Source organism: Schistocerca nitens, chromosome 1, assembly GCF_023898315.1.
Source record: "Schistocerca nitens isolate TAMUIC-IGC-003100 chromosome 1, iqSchNite1.1, whole genome shotgun sequence".
Classification (NCBI taxonomy): domain Eukaryota; kingdom Metazoa; phylum Arthropoda; class Insecta; order Orthoptera; family Acrididae; genus Schistocerca; species Schistocerca nitens.
The window spans coordinates 739,635,672-739,654,562 of NC_064614.1; the positions used below are offsets into that span (position 1 = coordinate 739,635,672).

The 18,891-nt window shown below is 41.2% G+C and overlaps 1 long non-coding RNA gene across 1 annotated transcript in view; it reads right to left on the reverse strand.

The window, feature by feature from the left end:
* Positions 1–11,134, reverse strand: part of LOC126260280 (uncharacterized) — a 71,582-nt gene extending 60,448 nt beyond the window's left edge. Inside the window, exon 1 of the long non-coding RNA XR_007546639.1 lies at positions 10,891–11,134. This is a non-coding gene — a long non-coding RNA (uncharacterized LOC126260280). The remainder of the gene's footprint in view (positions 1–10,890) is intronic.
* Positions 11,135–18,891: the final 7,757 nt, after the last annotated feature.

Below are 18,891 nucleotides of genomic sequence, written 5' to 3' on the forward strand. Positions count from 1 at the left end.
TAGGGGGAAGCAATAGGGTATACCCAGTGTGGGACCCTGGCCACTCAGGGATCTGTGGCAATGAACAAGCCAATAGATTGGCTAGGATGTGGGCAACAACTCCATTTATTGGACCAGAACCTGTCTTGACAATCACCAAGGCTATGATCAAATTAGAACTGGCTTAGGAAACAGCACGTAGGATACTGGACCAAGGTCCATAAACAAAAACATGGTAAGGTAATGATGCCCAAGCCATGTTTTAAAAGAAGCTCTGTAATCCTGGGATTGAACAGAAAAGAGATCAAACTCATGACTGGACTGATGACCGGCCATTGGAATTTCAAAAAACACCTACACACAATGGGTATAATGGAAGATGACCCTAAATGTAGGATCTGTGATGAGGGTGGAGAAACTGCATCACACCTAATCTTTGAATGCATGGCATTGGAGAGTAAAAGATACAGAATCTTCGGGACAACTAGACCTGAAGAAATTGTGTCTAACAAAAAACTGGTAGAGGGACTCCTTGCACTATTTAAGGGCACTGGTTGGCTTTACTAGATATACAGGGAGTGATACCGCACAATAAACCTAGTTTTGGTGCGGGCAGTGGCGGGTTAGACCTAAGCTGTTTTAGCTCTCCTGTTAAAATCAATCAACCACACAGGTCGTCATGCGTTCTCCAGTGGACAGATGGGCGAAGTCCTGAGCTGCAGAGAGATAAGTCATTGGCTAAGTTGCCATAGCTCGGCCAGGTGGTGGAAAAAAACCACAAAAATTCAACTGGAGGATGACGTTATCATGAGGCTGGGAAGGCATGAAGTCCACAACGAGGCTGCCACAGATTGAGTATTTGTATCCATTCCTATGATGGAGGAGGCGTCAGTGAGATCCAGGTCCTCAGGGGATGCTAAGATATCCACCTTATCCACAGATGCAGAATGGTGGGGAGTGGTGGTGTTGGGGCCACCAGAGGGTCCTGTTTCATAGCAGATTGGTGAGTGTCCACCGTGGCATTAGTGAAGATCTTGGGAGAGAGGGTCCCAAGGGACTGCATCCACGCAAGAGGAGCCGGAGGAGGCTGTTGCTTCTCTGGCAGGGGAGGGGACCATGTCCCCTGCATTTGGGGGGTTGAAGGGGGGGGGGGGGGAGACTTGCTCCTGAAGTAGGTACTTTGGCAGCAACAGAAGGAGATTGGCCATCTACCACCAAGGGGTTGAATGTAGTCTGGTGGCCCGGAGGGGCCACTGTTCGTGGCACAGGGTGAGTTACCACTGGCACTTGGGACGGCGATGGTGAAGTAGCTGCAGCATCTGTCGATGTCAACCGAATGGGGTGTAATCTTTCAAATTTACGTTTAGCCTCTGTGTAAGTTAACCAGTACACTCCATGATTTTCTGCTCCTTTTGGAGTACTGGGCAGTCTGACAAGCAGGGCGAGTGGTGCTCTCGACAGTTGATGCACGTGGGAGGAGGCGCATATGGAGTATCTGGGTGCAGTGGACATCAACAGTCTCAACATGTGGCACTGGAAGTGCAGCGGGAAGACATGGCCATGAATTTCCAGCACTTAAAGCACCAGAAAGGGGGAGAGATGTATGGTTTAACGTCACAGCAGTAAACCAACACCTTGACATCACCTTCAAGGGCCAAGATGAAGGCAACAGTAGCAACCCTGTTGTCTGTGGGTCCCCTGTAAACGGGCTGGATGAAATGAACACCCTGCCATTCTAAATTGGTGGGGAGCTCATCGTCAGAGTGCAAGAAGAGATCGCGATGCAAAATTATCCCCTGGATCATGTTGAGGCTTTTATGGGGAGTGACAGGAACAGAAATATCACCCAGCTTGTCAGAGGTGAGTAACATTCGGGATTGGACTGGGGATGCTGTTTGAATCAAGACTGTGCCGTTTCGCATCTTGGACAGTGCTGTCACTTCTCCAAAATTATCCTTAGAGTGTTCAATGAAAAATTGAGGCTTCATAGGTAGAAAGAAGTCCTCGTCATTTGTGCTGCAGATTAAAAACTGTGGCGAATGTGGCTCTCTTCATTCCATAGCCCTACGTTCCTCTCATGGTGTAGCGGGGGAGGGAAACGATTTAGGATCATACCTCTCGGCATTGTACTCGATCTTGCCCTTTGTAGAGACTGCTGGATCTGCCCTGATGCCAACTATTCCCATCAGGGGCTCTCCCCACAGGTGCCACCCAGCCACAGCAAAGGCCACCTGGCACGATGGCTCCGTAGCTGGGAGTCATAATGCCCCAGGAAGACAGGCATTTACTCCTCGTGACTATTCTAAGCCCCGGACTCGCAGGGGGCAACTAATTGAAGTCATGCACTAGTAACGGAAATGTGGAGCCTAACATGAAGTGCATTCAGATCAAGGCAGCCCAATCATGATGCCTCAGTGCTACACAGCAACCCAAACTGCCTGAGCTATTAAAAAATACATTGATGCCGTTTCTGATAAACTTAAGATCATTGATGGTTACAGATACAATATGGAGGGAGTTCCACCCAAAATCTACTGCTCATCTACTTAACCAATCCCCTGGATGAAACGTGAAGCTGACAGGTATAAAATAAGAAAAATGCTAGACTGGATGGTAATTAAGACATCACTATTACCAAACAGTAATCCTTTGTTAGCAGTAGGCAAGCCAAATGGACAAGAGTACTCGGTTCTAGACACACAGGAAACAAAAAAAAATTGTAAAAAAATTGTACAAGTGCAAATGACACCAATGATGCTCGAAGAGCACATACAAAAATTCCACAGAGTTCGATACCTAACTGGTACTGATTTAAAGAGCTTCATACTGGCACATCGTACTGTCAGAAAATCCCAGAAAGTATATAGTTTCTCTCTTTGGAAGTCAGAGCTATTAATTTACAGAGCCCCTTTTGGCTTAAATGTTAAAGCGGGAGTTTTCGTTGCAGCACTGGGCACCATACAACAAACCAAAAGAGCAGATCCCAGAAAGTAACACCACTGAAAGAATACTCAGAAAATTCAACAGAGTCATGCACACATATGCACAAAATAAGCAAACAAAATGGGGAGAATATTAAACACCATTTGCACTTCTACTTAGCAAACACCAGCAGAAATCAAAATATCCACGGGTGTACTGCCGGTCTACAGTGTCCAACGGGCACAATATTTCGGCGATCATACATGTCGCCATCATCAGGTGAACTGACGGACTGAGCTCCTGTGAACGTGCCGGCACGGAGATCCGTACACTATGGCTGCTCAGGGGGAACTGGGTTCGGTCGCGGCGGCGGCCGATTTAAATACCCTCCGCCCGCGGCGCGCTCACTCCGCCGTCCGCGCCCCGCGCCACGTCGCGCGGTGGAACAGATTGCGACGGCGTCTGAGATGACGTCGGTGTGATGGCTCTGTCTGCCGTGGTCGTCACAACTATACATTTGCTCGATTTACTCTTGATTAACTCAATCGCTGGTTCCCAAGCCTTGCTAAGATCATAGCCACAGTCACGGTTTATGAGGTCGTCATTGGTGCGAATTTCGATGGCCTCTCTAACAACGCTGTCCCAGTATCTCGACGTCTGTACCAGAATCCTCGTGCGTTCATACTCCATAGCGTGATTTTCCGACAAACAATGTTCAGCGACCGCCGACGTGCTCGGATACATCAGTCGAGTGTGCCTCTGGTGTTCACGGCATCGATCCTCGACGGTACGCATCGTCTGACCAATATACGACTTGCCACATTGACACGGAATCTGGTACACGCCGGCCTTCCTCAAACCGAGGTCATCTTTGGCGCTCCCCACCAGTGCACGAGTTTTATTCGGAGGACAAAACACAGTTCCGACCCGGTGTTTCTTCAAAATGCGGGCGATTTTTCCCGAGAGTGCGCCTGTATATGGGATAAACGCAGCGCCTACCTCCTCCCTCGTGATTTCATCCATCTCCACAGGTTGTGCTGTAGTGGTTGTGCGGAGAGCACGTTGAATCTGCCACTCTGAGTAACCATTTTTTTCGAAATACAGTTCTCAGATGTTCCAATTCCTGGGGTAGACTCTCTGCGTCAGAGATAGTGCGCGCCCTATGTACTAGAGTTTTAAGTACCCCATTCCTCTGTGAAGGGTGGTGGCAGCTGTCTGAGTGCAAATACAGGTCAGTGTGCGTTGTCTTCCGATACACCCCATGACCTAGGGTGCTGTCAGGCCTTCTCCTGACCAAGACGTCAAGGAAAGGTAATTTACCCTCCGTTTCAGTCTCCATAGTGAATTTGATGTTGGGGTGTATGGAGTTTAGATGTGTAAGGAAGTCAAGGAGTTTATCCATACCATGTGGCCAGATGACGAACGTGTCGTCCACGTAACGGAAAAATCAAGTAGGTTTCCATACGGATGACGACAGGGCTTCCTCCTCGAAGTTCTCCATGTACAAATTCGCTACCACCGGTGAGAGTGGGCTACCCATGGCGACTCCCTCCGTTTGTTCGTAGTATTCTCCATTAAAAAGAAAATACGTGGAAGTCAAGACATGCCTAAAAAGTTCAGTGGTCTTCTCGTCAAACTTCTGACTAATCAATTCTAGTGACTCTCGCAGGGGTACCCTCGTAAACAAGGAAACGACGTCAAAACTCATCCAACCTGAAGCTATCAAGGCGTTTAACAAAATCCACGGAATTACGGATGTGATGAGGGCGTTAACCCACATAAGGACTTAATATTCCCGTCAGGTATTTGGCCAACAGATATGTAGGTGCCCTGATGTTGCTGACAATGGGCCGTAATGGTACCCCCTCTTTGTGAACCTTCGGGAGTCCATATAGTCTAGGCGGTACCGGACCTTGGGGTAACAATTTCTTAGCGTCACCCTCCGGTAAATCTGCGTCCTTGAGAAGCGACCTCGTCTTGTTGTCCACCTTCTTTGTAGGGTCAACGCTCATCTTCCGGTAGGAATCGTCATTTAGCAGGCTCTGCATCTTATCAGTGTAGTCCTTATGGGAGACAACAACTGTAGCATTGCCTTTGTCAGCCGGTAAGACAACAATTTCAGAGCGCTCCCTCAGATCACGATTCCTACCGGAAGATGAGCGTTGACCCTACAAAGAAGGTGGACAACAAGACGAGGTCGCTTCTCAAGGACGCAGATTTACCGGAGGGTGACGCTAAGAAATTGTTACCCCAAGGTCCGGTACCGCCTAGACTATATGGACTCCCGAAGGTTCACAAAGAGGGGGTACCATTACGGCCCATTGTCAGCAACATCAGAGCACCTACATATTTGTTGGCCAAATACCTGACGGGAATATTAAGTCCTTATGTTGGTAAATGCCCTCATCACATCCGTAATTCCGTGGATTTTGTTAAACGCCTTGATAGCTTCACGTTGGGTGAGTCAGATATCATGGTGAGTTTTGACGTCGTTTCCTTGTTCACGAGGGTACCCCTGCGAGAGTCACTAGAATTGATTAGTCAGAAGTTTGACGAGAAGACCACTGAACTTTTTAGGCATGTCTTGACTTCCACGTATTTTCTTTTTAATGGAGAATACTACGAACAAACGGAGGGAGTCGCCATGGGTAGCCCACTCTCACCGGTGGTAGCGAATTTGTACATGGAGGACTTCGAGAAGGAAGCCCTGTCGTCATCCGAATGGAAACCTACTTGATTTTTCCGTTACGTGGACGACACGTTTGTCATCTGGCCACATGGTATGGATAAACTCCTTGACTTCCTTACACATCTAAACTCCATACACCCCAACATCAAATTCACTATGGAGACTGAAACGGAGGGTACATTATCTTTCCTTGACGTCTTGGTCAGGAGAAGGCCTGACAGCACCCTAGGTCATGGGGTGTATCGGAAGACAACGCACACTGATCTGTATTTGCACGCAGACAGCTGCCACCACCCTTCACAAAGGAATGGGGTACTTAAAACTCTAGTACATAGGGCGCGCACTATCTCTGACGCAGAGAGTCTACCCCAGGAATTGGAACATCTGAGAACTGTATTTCGAAAAAATGGGTACTCAGAGTGGCAGATCTAACGTGCTCTCCGCCCAACCACTACAGCACAACCTGTGGAGATGGATGAAATCACGAGGGAGGAGGTAGGCACTGCGTTTATCCCATATACAGGCGTACTCTCGGGAAAAATCGCCCGCATTTTGAAGAAACACCGGGTCGGAACTGTGTTTTGTCCTCCGAATAAAACTCGTGCACTGGTGGGGAGCGCCAAAGATGACCTCGGTTTGAGGAAGGCCGGCGTGTACCAGATTCCGTGTCAATGTGGCAAGTCGTATATTGGTCAGACGATGCGTACCGTCGAGGATCGATGCCGTGAACACCAGAGGCACACTCGACTGATGTATCCGAGCACGTCGGCGGTCGCTGAACATTGTTTGTCGGAAAATCACGCTATGGAGTATGAACGCACGAGGATTCTGGTACAGACGTCGAGATACTGGGACAGTGTTGTTAGAGAGGCCATCGAAATTCGCACCAATGACGACCTCATAAACCGTGACTGTGGCTATGATCTTAGCAAGGCTTGGGAACCAGCGATTGGGTTAATCAAGAGTAAATCGAGCAAATGTATAGTTGTGACGACCACGACGGACAGAGCCATCACACCGACGTCATCTCAGACGCCGTCGCAATCTGTTCCACCGCGCGACCGTGGCGCGGGGCGCGGACGGCGGAGTGAGCGCGCCGCGGGCGGAGGGTATTTAAATCGGCCGCCGCCGCGACCGAACCCAGTTCCCCCTGAGCAGCCATAGTGTACGGATCTCCGTGCCGGCACGTTCACAGGAGCTCAGTCCGTCAGTTCACCTGATGATGGCGACATGTGTGATCGCCGAAATATTGTGCCCGTTGACACTGTAGACCGGCAGTACACCCGTGGATATTTTGATTATCAAATACGCCGGGAGAAACTCAAGAATCACACCAGCAGAAATATTCCATGCAGAACCTGAAAATAATGAATGGTTGAACCCATTATCACAATTACGGCAAACAGATGAGTCCTGGAAGGAAAAGGTGAGGTGGGTTATGATCTCATTAACTGAAAGTGCTCCAAGGAGGAAAGAGGCATATGATAAAAGATTGATAAAAATGTAAGTGTTTAACACAGGAATGTACACTGATCTGTTTAGTCTTAAGAACCCTGCATGGAGGGTGTTACTTGATTGCTTATCACAATACAGACAAAATATATAGGTTATACCCACACATTGACAGAAAAAAATGGCTCTGAGCACTATGGGACTTAACATCAATGGTCATCAGTCCCCTAGAACTTAGAACTACTTAAACCTAACTAACCTAAGGACATCACACACATCCATGCCCGAGGCAGGATTCGAACCTGCGACCGTAGCAGTCGCGCGGCTCCGGACTGAGCGCCTAGAACTGCTAGACCACCACGGCCGGAAACATATTGACAGAGAGTTACATTCAGTAGCAATTTTTTTTTAAATTTTCCTTGTATTGTTTTATATATGTAATACATTTGTAGTTGTAGTTTTTACAGGAAACAGAAATGAATCTGTATGATGTACAATAATCTTACCATATATGTCAGAAATTTACATGTCAGGACATGGACGTATAAAGAAGAGCTATGAATGTGTGTAAGTGACCACAAGTAACGGGCATACTTTCTCAAATGTGATGATTTAAAATACATATACACACAACTGATAATGGTCGAAGTAGAGGGGACATAAAATGTAGACTGGCAATGGCAAGGAAAGCGTTTGTGTGAAAGAGAAAAGATTAAGTGTCAGGAAGTCGTTTCTGAAAGTATTTGTATGGAGTGTAGCCATGTATGGAAGTGAAACACGGATGATAAATAGTTTAGACAAGAAGAGAATAGAAGCTTTCGAAATGTGGTGCTACAGAAGAATACTGATGATCATATGGGTATATCACATAACTAATGAGGCGGCACTGAATAGAATTGGGGAGAAGAGAAATCTGTGGCACAACTTGACTAAAGAAGGGATCGGTTGGTAGGGCATGTTCTGAGGCATCAAGGGATCACAAATTTAGTATTGGAGGGCAGCGTGGAGGGTAAAAATCGTAGAGGGAGACCAAGAGATGAATACACTACGCAGATTCAGAAGGATGTAGGTTGCAGTAGGTTCTGGGAAATGAAGAAGCTTGCATAGGATATAGTAGCATGGAGAGCTGCATCAAACCAGTCTCTATACTAAAGACCATAACAACAGCATACATACATCACATGAGAGCAATGGTTAAACGAACTACATTAACTCATTTTATGTTGTAAATACACAAATGAAATGTAAAGTTACTACATATTCAAGTTTTCTTATGTACCTTAAGATCTAATTGTGTTAAAGGTGATGGACTGTATGCAAGGAATACCATAGATAGAAACAAAAAGGGCGCTAGTTTCATTAAAATTATCTGTTGTTTGTATATGAAATGGGCTTCTACACAACTGAGCAGGGTAATACATAGTTACCTTTAATGTGACAAATTTATTAATCAGTGAGAAGGTCAATGGATTGTATAACAAGACACTGGCAAAGTTGAACATTCTCACAAGTACTGCTACGTAAAACTGATTTAATGAAGAAAACAATTGTAATAAAATACTAAATGAGTATAGAGAAATGAAAACAAGTAAGAGAAGAAAGATTTTACACATTGCTAGTAAGCGATTTTTTATTTATTCCTATGTAAATAAAAGTTAACATATATACAACCGGATGAGATATAATGGCGTTCGGAGAGCCAAAGGAAGTATGTGTTCATGGACACTTACTGGGTTGGGCACGCACTATTGTGCTACCACAAATTTCTGTGTAGAGATTGTTTGTAATTAATTTACGTTTGTTAATACCAAGATTATAATGTAACATAAATGTGTGTATATGTGCATTTAAAACAAAAAAACATGAAGATCAATCTGTGCGTATCAGTCCCTTGGTTATATACCGGAGTCAAAGGAATGAGTACATAGATGATAAAATGTTAATGTAAATATTAAAATTAAACTATTCAGTTACTGTAAAAAAATTAAAGATTCTGATCTGTTGTGGACATAAATCACACAGTGCTCAACAATATGTAAATGTTTGGAACACGAAGTGTGCAGGAAGATACCAGCAGTAAAAGTGTGTCACAGTGCACAAAATAATGTCCAGTGACACTGGGTACAGTAACAAAAGTGGCAAAGTACCTTTTTGTGATCTTGAGCAGTGTAGTTGAAACACACCACACACACACACACACACACACACACACACAAACAACAACACAGGGCAATTGGCGAGTGCAACTGATGAACCATGTGATCCGCAGCGAGAGTCATTTGTCACTTTTGAAATGTATGCGAGTGACCAGTAAAGTTATGAAGTAGCTCGAAACTGTTACTAAAACCAAATACAAGGACGCTTTAAAAAATGCTTGTATTGGTGATTCTGAAATATATACACACACTGAAAAATAAGAATTAATGCCGCATGATAAACAAGAAGCTGTTGATGTAATAATGAAGATCAAAGGGCATCAACTTGTAATAAGTTAACTAATGTTCATGATGTGAACTGAAGTCACCAATACAAATACGGATCAAATAGAAGCAGACAAGTAAAAAGAAACATTCCAACCTATTGTAAAAGTTCAGGTATTAGCACCATTTTTTTCTATGTATGTTAAAACACACTATTTATTGTAGAAACCAGATACTGCCGTACAATTGTTGGATATAACCAACCTCAATTAGCAGTCATTCAGCCTGCTGAAGGGGACCAACCGTGCAATGCTGCCCTGACGCAATATGACCTCTTCACAGTATCAGCAATGGCGGTGACTACATTTCTAGATTGCTGTCTTGCCTTGTTGACGTTATGGGATTCCATATTTCCAAGCCGCCCATGCCCATCACACGACAACGATTTTGATGTGCCGACACGAAATTACAAAAGTAGAATTTTGCTACACAGAATTGATCCCTGTGTAAATAAAAACTGAAAACAAATTTCACAATATAGTAGAGTTGAAACACAAACAATGGACAGAACTGGTTAATAGGAGCATAAGACACAGCACAAAAACTAATCAGCTTCGTAATTGCAGTAGAAATGAATATTAAGGTACAGTAAGATGCATTTGAACACCAAGACAATCCAAACAAATGTTAATGTATGTTATTTCACAGAAAAAATTATAATTGTTCTCTATGGTTTGAAACTGGAAAATTATTCTGTGTTGTTTGTCATTTTATGTAACAGTACCAATTGGAAATAAGGAAAAAAAACCTTCATAATGGAAAATAATTCATAGTAAAAGTGTTAAGGTTTAGATTGGGGCTTCATGGTTCGTTTTCCTTGATCCTGTACATGAATGAGTTAACAAAATAAATTATCAGTCCGGACCACAGGTAAAACTATTCCAAACTTTCCAAGAGATCACTGCACCAAAAGTCCTTTCTGTTAATTTGTAAAACAGCGGTGCAGAGGAAGGAAAACATTTGTGAGTGAGTCAAATGCCTCCCCCTCCCTTGCTATTTAACCAATTTCAACTGAATCCTGGAAGTGAGGTGTCGAACCTTAACTCCCAAAATTCCAAGAGCAGTGAAAAATATCTTGTAAAAGACATATCTTTCATTTTTTTAAACTTCTTAAGAAGAGATAATTAATCTGTAAGTGAACCACGTCATGAAATATGTATATTATTATGTCGAAGGCTAGAAAATGAATGTTGCTTGTAACTCAAAGACGGCATATACAAGAAACCTGTATATCTCATTCAATTTTTTTGTAAAACAAAAGATTGAGAAGCGAGGCCTTCATTTTCTTGTAACTCACTTCGGATGTTGATTATGAAATATGCTCACTATTTTTTATTTACTTAAATTTGGCATATTTCGTGACAGTACCTTTTCCGTATAATGTTTACAAGGCGATATTTGTCTTGGCTTCAATTGTCTAGTGGAAGTATGATTCCACAATGCATCTTTGTCGGCTGCAGAAATGACCTGGTTCAATGCGTTTGCCTCATTTTTGGTGCTTCAAATACCATTTCTTCGAATGTGGTTTCTTCTTAAAGTTTATATAAAAAAATAGTAACATAATTCATTTTTTTACTGTTATTTATGACGGCGACCTGCACATTGTTCTACCGTCAACACATACCAGGAGTTAACTGCCGACTGACTACAGTCAAAGACGACTCCAGCGTCAAAGACATTTTACACAACACACAGCTTCCACTTGTAATCAGTCTCTTTGATATTCTTTGTCACATTTACTAATAGTAATCAATATGCTGTCACTCTCAAAAATATAAGTAAATTAACATAAATGAAATGGTAATTAAATGGACACCCGAGCTGCAAACAGGCGTTGATGTACTTCATTGGGGACATTTTGAAAATGTGTGCCCCGACCAGGACTCGAACCCGGGATCAGTTACCGTGGATGACCATGCAGCTTTGCTAGAAATGAAATGATAATTAAATGGCCATGCTAGGGTGTCCATTTAATTATCATATCATATCTAGCAAAGCTGCATGGTCATCCACGGTAACTGTTCTTTTGGGAACAGATACTAACGTCATATACAGTTAAAATATGGCTTCCCGGCCATTGACCTTCTTGTGCAAACGCACACGCTATGCCTGAACTCGTATGGGACTTGGTAGATTAATCTGCCACGAGTATTGAGTATGATGGGCAAACATCTATTAGGCGCACTACGAATGTAGTGGTGTGGACATGTTGGGAATGTGGATCTCACGGGGAGCGTGCAAGGGATAAGTCCCTGCAGACGCACTATCCTCTGTGCCCGCAGTGGCTCAGATGGATAGAGCGTCTGCCATGTAAGCGGGAGAGCCCGGGTTCGAGTCCCGGTCGGGGCACACATAAGATAAGGCAAATTACAATAAAAAAATTCTGACAAAAATATAAGAAAACATTTACAATTTGGTATCGACAAATCCGGTAGAAAATAACACATCTCCCAGATCCATTACAATTATGGACCAATATGAAGCACATGTGATTAGGCTCTGTAATTTTTCTCATTTTTTGAATATTACTCTCCATACTGACAGTAAATGTGTCTGCATTCATTGAAGAAACCTTTTTGTGAAGACGTATTAATTTTATTGTAATAGTTTTGGAAGAAGCAGATCCAACAGCCATCACTGAAGATGACCGAGACAGAAGTATATGCAATAAATTTCTGTGATGTTACAATATTTTGTCAAGATTCGTGGACTTGATGTGTTAATCGTTTAATTATGTTCCATGTATGTCTTGTATATTTTTGTCTTCTGCCATGAGCCTAAATGGCCTGAGTGCGTGTGCGATAAATGATGATGATGTAATAGTTTTCTTTTGCAGATGAACGATCAGGAATTGTGCACACATTGTTTGAAGGAAGAATGAGTGATTTCATCATGTCATTTAAATACTATGTAGTTAAAAAGTCGAACTTGCATATTCTGCAAAGTCCGAACTAATATTTGTTACCACTTTCTTCGTGGAAGTCAGTTAACATTTTCACAGTCAAAATTCTTTCAAACAACAATGATATGCACTAGCCACTAGGGCCTGACACATCAAAAGAAAGGTAACCGATGGCCTAAAAGATACAGTGCAAGTGGCACAGTATAACAAGAGAACAGATGAAACTTCCTGGCAGATCGAAACTGTGTGCCGGACCGAGACTCGAACTCGCGATCTTTGCCTTTCGTGGGCAAGTGCTCTACTAACTGAGCTACCCAAGCACGACTCATGCACCGTCCTCAAAGCTTTACTTCTGCAAGCTTTCGGAAGTACAGCTGTGAGGACGGGGTGTCAGTCATGCATGGGTAGCTCTGTTGATAGAGCACTTGCCAGCGAAAGGCAAAGGTCCCGAGTTCGAGTCTCGGTCTGGCACACAGTTTTAATCTGCCAGTGGCACACAGTTTTAATCTGCCAGGAAGTTTCATATCAGTGCACACTCCGCTGCAGAGTGGAAATCTCATTCTGGTAAGACAACAGATATTAATATGTGTTATAACAGAGATCACATTGTGCCATCACACTTCTGACATATCTTTCCCAAGGCAAACCTTTGCTCGTGCATTGCATACTTTTTGCTCAATTTAATTATTTTGCTCGCTTTATCATCTGCCAGAAAGGAAGGATGCATTAAAATGTGAGTTAGTCTCTTTAGAGAAAGATGGCGGGTTTACTGGTGGGAGACTGATTCATAATTGAGTCATCCTGTAACTGACAACTGGGGCTTTTCATTTCAATAATCTGTATTATATGGTCAAATAGCATCCTTTCACTGCTCCCCACATGCCTCTACAATTTTTTTACATGCAACACTTATTTACTGCCATTCATTGGTGTCAGATCTGGCAGCTTGTGCATGGCATTTCTCTGGGTCTGAATTGTCTGTCGCTATTCATAGTTTGTTTTTCCTCTGTTTAGAAACAGTGATTGGCAAGCTTCAAATGGCACAGCATAAAATAAATTACAAGTACTAACTGTGGTTATTTCACTTGCTGCCAGTGTTTCATAAACTGGCACTGAAGTGGTCTTGCTCCACTGTTAATTTCATGCAGGAACAAATGTTTAGTTAAAATTTGAACAAGAGATTACCAGGTCCTTGTACAGTGCTGTTGATTTTGTGATGTACTTTTCATGTAAATGTAAAGCCTTTGGAATGGTACATGGGAAGCAAATACAAGTGATAGTAACTGATGATCACACCATTGGTACACAACCAGGAAGGGGCAAAAGGCACATTTTTTGTCACACAATAAACACAGGATTTAACATTCAGTTTTCCACCGAGTAGCAAGGTGGTATAATAGTGTACATTGCAGGTACATATGCAAGGGACAGCTGTTGCCCCACTTGTTGTTTAGCTGTTTGATCATTTTATTGTATATAAATGTGAGAGAAACCAAAAAAGTTATAAATTCATTCAATGAAGAATATAGCTCAGTATCACCATACAACTAAAACAAAATATCCAAACAACTATTTCTTGAATAATTTTTGACCTTTCGTACAGCCATTGAGGCCACGTATTTCACAACTGATATATATCCATTATATTGATAGACTTTACCTGGATTTATATTTTATTCTCTTTGTGTATTTAACCACTCTTCATACCTTAAATAAATAAAAGTTTTAATTACCTGAGTGGCAAGATTGTTCCCGATTAAGATTTTAAATCTTTGTGATGCCAACATATCATTTTTTGCTCCAAATTTTTTTTTAAGTTGCCACCTGTTCCCTTCTCATGGGATGGAGCTGTCAATTTGATTAAAATACATGCAAATATAATATTATTTGGTGTCTGTAATGTCAATAGTATTCCAAAAACATACATTTACTGACTTATCCAAGATGTTCCAAAATTTATTCTTTTTCAGGACTGTACACATGTTGTAGCCATTGCAAAGATGCTGTAATGTCAATTTCAGGCCAACAGAATTTGAAGAATCATTTTCATTGATCTAAAAATTTGTCAAATCTAAATGTAACATTGTTTTATTGATCCTACATAAATCAGGAGTTCATGTTTGAACTGTCTGAACACACTAGATTTTGAAATCTCTCTCTACTGACTGGTAAACACAACTGCTAGCTTATTTTTATACCATCACTGTAGTTCCACAGTTTTCAGAGTTAAGTGAGGAAAAAAGTCTTAATTGAAGATGTACAGTCTCGTTGTAGCCTGTAGTATTCTGCACCTATTCAAAATAAGAAATTGAGAATTCTTGTAGATCAAAAAGTAAAGTACCTTCAAAGCACATCCATAAATTCTTCTCAGTTTAATTTTTGGGATTGCAAACTTGTAGACAACACAATAATATACTCAGTAAGAGACTGCCATTCATTCAGTGTGTACATACATCACTCTTTGATAATATCACTGTTCTTGTGTGTATGTTAAGGATGCAGCATATTTTCATATTAATTTTTATACCAGTCTCATACTAATTTTATTTCTAGGATCCACAAATGGAAGAAGTAATTGTCAGTGGTCAATAAAGTCATCTGCATCCTCAGTCATATTATGTGATGATGAATTCATTTTTTTTACATTATTTTACACCATAAACAGGACTGACATTTGGGGAAAATTTTACTCAACTTTCAAACTGGTCACATAGACATACATTTTCCGTTTTCGCCTAGATTCATTAAGGTAAATGACAAGTTAGCTATGAAATTTAGGAATTTTCCTTAATGGTCTTATCCGTTTCAAACTGTGCTCCATCTGTTGACGTTACTGGCATTACATTAAATCCTAGTTGTCCTTCCTATCTAATATTTCACTACTTAAATTAAGCAACACACTGAAAACAAGAATTATTTAAATTTTTAAATACAGTCACTATAGAGTAATGTATTTCTGAAACAGTAACATTCTCAGTACAATAATTTGAATTTATAGTATGGTACGACAGTAAGAAAAGCTATTCGGGAGAAGTCTTAAAACCTCCATCCATTCATGAACAAAGACAAGGCAAAATCTGTCAGATTTAAAATACAGCACATTTGTCTGACAGCTTTATGGTGAATGTGGAAAATAGATTTGACCTGTTGCTTCAGTTAGAAGCTGGTGAGCCTCAAGCAGTTGCAGGTGTAGACAGGGCACAACAAACTTTCAGCAGCAAATTGAAAAGTAAGAATGTAGGGAAATCAGTAAAGAGAAAGAAAGTGTTGTTGTTAGGTAGTTCCCATGGAAGAGGTGTTGGCCAACTTTTGCAGGATGAACTAGGATCAGAATACCAGGTCACCAATTTTTTTAAACCTAGTGCTGGTCTGGAGCAGGTGACAAAGGATTTAGGATCACTTTGCAAAGATTTCACTAAGGAAGACACCGTGGTTATAGTGGGTGGGGCAGGTAACAGTATTGACAGAGATCCTGGGTACAGTATAGAGTGTGACCTGGCGAAGATTGCGTCAGCATCGAAGCATACTAGTGTTGAGTTTGTATCTGTTCTTGGGCGCCATGACCGACCTCATTTGAACTCTTCTGTCAAGAGAGTTAATTTGGAGCTGGAACGGCTGCTCATGTCGGGTGCGGGGTCACACATTGGTGTGGTTCCTGTTGATTCTCTCAGTAGGTGGGATTATACTAGGCATGGCCTTCACCTCAACAGGAAGGGGAAGGGTAAATTGGCTGGGGAAATAGCAGGAAAGTTAAAGGGGGGAGGCACTATCATGAGTGGTAAAATACCAGTGGTTATAGGATTCAGAAAAGACCCTTTTTTAGGGTAGGGAGGACAGAAAGAAAGCAAATTTTAAGAGAGGTTAGAACTGAGACAAATCTTCAGTTTGAGAAAGAAATCAAAAAACATAATTCCAGCTTAGTACATCAGCATAAACAGCCATTGGTTAAGAATTTTCAACTGTCAGCAGATATTTTAACTCCACCCAATCTTAACTCAGTCAATGAGAAATGTCAGCTATCTTTATTGCATCAAAATATTCGAGGACTGAGAAATAAAATTAATGAATTAACTATCTGCATAGATGAATTAAAGTCTTCAAACCCAGCTGACATAATCTGCCTCTCTGAACATCATGTGACCACTGGTATAGAACTTTTAAGTGTTACAGGGCTTAGGTTAGCATCTCACTTTTGTAGATCAGAAATGGAGAAAGGAGGAGTTGCCACATTCATCAGGAACTGTCATAAATTTAAGAACATAGACATTCATAAATTTTGCCTAGAACAGCATATGGAAGCATGTGCAACAGAATTAGAATTTCACAAAAAATCCTTCATAATACTAAGTGTATATCGAGCACCTGCAGGTAACTTTAATCTGTTTGTCAACCACCTTGAAGCTGTACTGGCCCATTTAACAACCAAAAACAAAGAAATAGTGGTTGCTGGTGATTTCAATGTAGTTTCCTTAAAGACTCTCCCAATAAGAACTTGTTTGAGTTAGTAACACTATCATTCAACTTAATTCCCACAGTAAAGTTCCCCACTAGGATAGCCACTTGCTCACAAACAGCCATTGATAATATCTTTATAGAAAAGTCCAATGAACAAAATTATATTACAAAACCAATAGTCAATGGCCTCTCAGACCATGACATGCAGTTCCTTCTGTTAAATGTTAATACTGAACAGGATATAAAATCTGTTAAATCTGAGCTCAAAAGGGTAATCAGTAAGCCAAAAATTGATTATTTTAGGACACTCCTCAGAGACATTCACTGGACTGATGTTTACAGCGTTCATGGCATGAATGAAAAATATAACATTTTTGCTAATAAAGTGCTTACCTTATTCGAACACTGCTTTCCCCCAAAACTTACCAAGGTTAGAGCAAAGTCTACAAAGAAGCCATGGATTACTCGAGGAATAGGGGTATCTTGTAAAACAAAAAGAAAACTGTATCTGTCACTCCGAAACATTTCCAATGTTGATGCTATAGCACATTATAAGAAATACTGCAAAATATTAAAGACTGTAATACGGATGTCAAAGCAAATATATTACAAGGAAAAGATAGTCATATCAGATAACAAAATAAAGACAATATGGGATATAGTGAAGGAGGAGACCGGTAGAACCAGGCATGAGGAGGAACAAATAGCATTAAGAGTAAATGATACATTGGTGACAGATGTGTATAGTGTTGCAGAACTTTTTAACAAACATTTTATAACTGTTACTGACAAGATGGGGTTGTCAGGTTCGGTAGATGCTGCTATGGATTACCTTAGACCAGACATTTCAAGTAACTTCCTTAATATGAATTTGACCCTCACTACCCCAACAGAAATAATGTCCATCATAAAATCTTTAAAATCAAAAACATCTAGTGGGTATGATGAAATATCAACAAAGTTAATTAAAGAATGTGATTCTGAGCTAAGTAACATATTAAGCTATCTGTGTAACCAGTCGTTTATTAGTGGAATATTTCCTGAATGGCTGAAATATGCTGAAGTTAAGCCACTGTTTAAGAAGGGAGATAAAGAAATAGCATCAAATTTCCGTCCAATTTCACTGTTGCCAGCATTCTCAAAAATTTTCGAAAAAGTAATGTACAGTCGTCTTTATAACCATCTTATCTCAAATAACATACTGTCAAAGTCACAGTTTGGATTTCTAAAAGGTTCTGATATTGAGAAGGCTATCTACACTTACAGTGAAAATGTGCTTAATTCATTAGACAAAAAATTGCGGGCAACTGGTATATTTTGTGATCTGTCAAAGGCATTTGACTGTGTAAATCACAATATCCTTTTAAGTAAACTAGAATATTATAGTATAACAGGAAATGCTGCAAAATGGTTCAAATCTTATATCTCTGGCAGGAAACAAAGGGTGTTATTAGGAAAGAGACATGTATCAAGCTATCAGGCCTCATCCAACTGGGAACTAATTACATGTGGGGTCCCACAAGGTTCCATTTTGGGGCCCTTACTATTTCTTGTGTATATCAATGACCTTTCATCAGTAACATTACCAGATGCCAAGTTTGTTTTGTTTGCCGATGACACAAACATTGCAATAAATAGCAAGTCAAATGTAGTCTTAGAAAGATCAGCCAATAAAATATTTGTGGACATTAATCACTGGTTCCTAGCCAATTCTTTGTCACTAAACTTTGAAAAAACACACTACATGCAGTTCAGAACTTGTAAGGGGTGTCCCAAGAGTATATGTCTAACATACGATGACAAGAAGATAGAAGAAGTGGACAGTGTTAAATTCTTGGGATTACAGCTTGATAATAAATTCAACTGGGAGGAGCACACCACAGAACTGCTGAAGCGTCTTAACAAATCTCTGTTTGCAATGCGAATTTTGTCAGACATAGGGGATATAAAAATGAAAAAGCTGGCATACTATGCTTACTTTCATTCCATAATGTCATATGGGATTATTTTTT